This window comes from Gavialis gangeticus, unplaced genomic scaffold (genome assembly GCF_001723915.1).
Source record: "Gavialis gangeticus isolate Ggan-Ray unplaced genomic scaffold, GavGan_comp1, whole genome shotgun sequence".
Taxonomy (NCBI): Eukaryota; Metazoa; Chordata; order Crocodylia; family Gavialidae; genus Gavialis; species Gavialis gangeticus.
In genome coordinates this window covers 17,527,622-17,531,689 of record NW_017729009.1, presented here as the reverse complement: position 1 = coordinate 17,531,689, position 4,068 = coordinate 17,527,622, and the positions used below count along the sequence as shown (strand labels likewise).

General features: G+C 44.7%; 1 protein-coding gene across 4 annotated transcripts in view; it reads left to right on the top strand.

Moving 5' to 3' along the window:
* Nucleotides 1–4,068, top strand: part of PHACTR3 (phosphatase and actin regulator 3) — a 194,693-nt gene that overhangs the window by 138,686 nt on the left and 51,939 nt on the right. The gene's annotated exons all lie outside the window — the stretch shown is intronic.

The window sequence follows — 4,068 nt, the reverse complement described above, 5'->3', positions numbered from 1 at the left end:
CCTGCCTAATGGAATCTGAATTACTTTGCTACAGCTCTGGTATGCTGGGCCATATAAAGTTTTTGACACTAATGCACAAAAAAATGTCCTCTTGGGAAGTTTTGGGTGAGGTTACCCATTTCATCTAGAATTTACGAAGTTTATTTTCTAGGCCAGAATTCCTAGGGTTCTCTGACATGGAAGGATTCAAATTTCAATCATGTTTTCATATATTGTCTTATGAGGACATAGATGGATAGTTGGATGCCTAATTGACTATTTATTCAAATGCCCAGTTTTTACAACTGATTGATAATGCAATAATTACATTGCCAATTGTCACTTAGTTACGGGTGAAATCTTTCAAATGTGTGTGTGTGTGCATGCGCATGTATGCACATATGTACAACCAACTTTTTGAAATGCTGATTCCTAATAAATATTTCCCCAGTTCCATTGGATGACATGCCACAGGCTCATAGATCACAGTATGAGAAAGATTTTCCTGTCTTTCCATTCTTCATAATTACACCTCTTTCTTTCATTCTTTAGCAGTCAAATACATGATGGAATCAAAACCAAAAAGGTTTGTCAGGCTCATCTCTGTAACAGGTTAGCTTGAATTCAAGTGTCTCCAAACACTAGGGGTGCTTGTACATGTGATGGGGGTTTAGGCCTTGCCCGCTAAAATGAAATGGTGGACCCTGAACCTGGGGAAGGCCCCGGTCCTTCCCTCCATGATTGGGCCACCAGGCCAGGTTGCTAGAGGGCCGTGTGCTGCCCCAGCTCAGAGGCAGCACCCAGTCCAATCCAACCGTTCCCTGAGCCCACCTGCTGGAAGCCCACCGAGCGCTGCTCCCTGGGCAGGCTCAAGGAACAGTTGGATTGGGCTGGGTGCTGCCACGAAGCTGGGGCAGTACCTGGCCCACTAGCAGCCCGCCCAGGCAGCCCCAGGGGGCGCTGCCACTGTGGAGGGAAGGACCAGAGCCCCCCACAGCTAAGGGGCTGCTTGGACCACTGGGAGCTTGGGCCCCGGCCACAGGAGAGGTGGCAGGCCCTGCCAAAAAAAGGATTGGGCCCTCACAGCAAAGGGCCTGGTCCTTTTTCTTCTGTGGAGCCGGCCTGCCTTCCCTGCAGCTAGGGGCCGAGCCAACAGGTACATCATTGCAGTTTGCAGTGTTGCAAACTAAACTATATCCAGATGCAGTTTAGTTTGCAACAGTGCAAACTCATCAGAAACCCCGCACATTGGTGCACATGTAACGTGTGATGCCGTTAAGCCACATAAATGACATTTTCGTCACATGTATGTTGTGGCAACCATCACACGTACAAGCACCTTAGGATGCTTTTCAAATTGTTGTAAGATCCAAACTTTGGCCTCTGATTTAGATGTACTTAAAATGCCTGGAGATCATCAGTCTGCAAACAGAGTTATAGCTAGGGTGCCTGTCCTTTTTATTACAGAGTATGCATTACAAAACAGGCATGCACAAAATCACATAATTATATTCACCAAGCACAAATCTTGCTGTGTTTTTGTGCGAGCACACATCTGAGTTCTAGTCACTGGTTTTGAAGGAAGGTCGTGTGGTAGTTTCAACAGAATGGTTCATTCAACTACAGAAGTGACATGTGAACCTCTAATCTCACATCATGACCCCTAATGGGAAGGCAACTCTGCAATCGTGAGTTTATACCAGATCTGAACGAGACATTTATTGTTCCCAACACTGGGTGGCACTGTATGCACTTGCATTAGCTGAAATCCACTTACATTTCAAAAGGATTTGCAAAATATACAGTAACTGCAAAGGTAAGAACAGAGTAATTTCCTGAGGAATTCTGGTTTCCTCCTGGTTTAAGAAGTCTGAGTTGGCTGGTAGATCAAAAAGAATCTATCTAACCATCTACCTGTATCCACATGCATCTAATCACCTCATCATCTTAGAATCACAGTTCTGGAAGGGACCTCACAGGATGCATCTCCTCTGTGAGGTACAGCAGGGCTGTTATGCCCATTTTTCTGGATTAAGAACTGAGGCACAGAGAGGCTAAGTGCTTTGTCCAAGGTTGCACAGGATTCTGTGTAGCAGATTAGGGAACTGTACTTAAATTGCTGCAATCTCATATTAAAACCCTAACCAACAAACCATTCTTTCTTTGATATGGGGACTGGAAAGAACCACCACAAATGTCAACAGATTGGCAAGTTTAAAAGATATAAGCAAAAGTCACTGATGCCTAGTGGGAAGATGTGCCAATGTCCTTTGTTATGTGATGGCAGAAGAGTCAAGTGACTCCAGAGAGATACAAGGGAGATAAAATGAGAGGATCAAAGATTAATTGAAATAGGAGCCTTTAACTAGAACCAACCTCACCCTTGCACTGTGGTGATCCAAATAAAATAGGACCTAGACACACATCACAGTTGTCAACTAGTATAGTAACTAGCTTGGTAAACTTCTGTCCCTTCCTTAGCACTATTAGGGCTCATGATGGAGCTTCAGGGTAGGGGACTGTATAATTTAAAAACTGAGAGCAGGGTAGGTTTAGAAAAGAACAAGTCACTTGGAGAAAAGTGCTCACTGGGTGCATCTATACATACAATTAATGGGCCCAAACTTTTTTCACAAAAGAACTGCACTCCCACATGCATGTGAATGTGTCTGTCAGGAGCAAATTTGATCCTGATGGGAACAGTTCATTCCTGGACTGTTCCTGCCCTGCTCTGTCCCCCTGCAGCAGCCAGGGGGAGCTTTAGCTTCCTATGGGTGCTAACCCCAGCACTGGCAAGGGCATGGGGGCTGGTCCCTGTCTCCACATAGCTAGGGTGCAGCAGGCCTGGCTGCCCTGACAGCTCTTCCAACCACGTGGCTGAGATGCAGCAGTCCCACCTGTAGAATATCTCTTGCAGCCTACCACATGGGGATTAGGACTGTGGGAAACAGTCCTAATCCCCATGTGGTAGGCAGATAACTGCCCCCCTGCACCAGGGCTTAGCCAGGTAGCAGCAGGCCCCCTGCTCTTTGGCCTGACTGGGAGCAAATTGCTCCAGGTCAGCATCTACATGTGCACTACTTTGCAGTAGCTAATGTGCTGTTAATCTAGTACCTGCATTTCCTGGTACTAGCAAACAGTTAATTTGCTGCACAGTAAATCCCATGTGTAGACAGGGATACTTTACTGCACATTAGATTAGTCTAATGTGTAGTAAAGTGTCTCATGTATATGTGCCCAATGAGGAAGTGGGGCAGGATCAGATTTTGCAATTTCTAGGCATGTCTACATGTTCATCCATGTGTCATAATTATGGTACATTAAGTTTAGTACCTGTAATCACAGATACTAACTTAATGTGCCATAATTTGCACTGCTGAGCATTAGCACCAGTGCACACTTTGTAAGTGCTGCCAATGTGCAGTAACCTGGTTCTACTGTGCGTTAGCACGTTTTTTTTCATGCTGTGGTAATGTGCAGTAGAATGAGTCTACTGCACCATTAACATCTCATGTAGATGCGCCCACTGAAATACACTCTAGATTCTGCTGGAACTGGGCTTCCTGAAGTGACGGTGCCCTACATGGGAACTGCAGATGTTAGCAAATGTTTCATGGATCCAATCTAGCTCTCTCACCTGGAGTAAAGACTACTGCTTAGTGAGTTAGAATGACTTGATCCTCAATGACTGAATTTGGGATGCTCAGATGAAATGATTACATCATTTTTTTTACGCCAGTGTAATGCGAATTAAAACAGTGGAGGGATGACACAAACCCATAAACTAGGGTGACTTCATCCAGTCCAGTGGAGAATTACTTCTGAATTACACATACTGTCCCAGGTAGATACTGTAAGGCTTAGTAATGTTTACAAAACCCTTTCAAAGACTCAAATGGAAGATTCTAGGGAAGAGTAGAGTATCAGTACAACTTGCTTGCAGGGAGTTTCCAGATTTCAATAAGAATTTTGGGTTGACTATACCTTCATAAAGTTCTAATTTTAGAGCACTGTCATTGTCTTGAATTCACTGAATGATCTTTCGCAGAAATCTTTTCTGCCTCAGATTCCCCAGTCTGTAATGAGGGC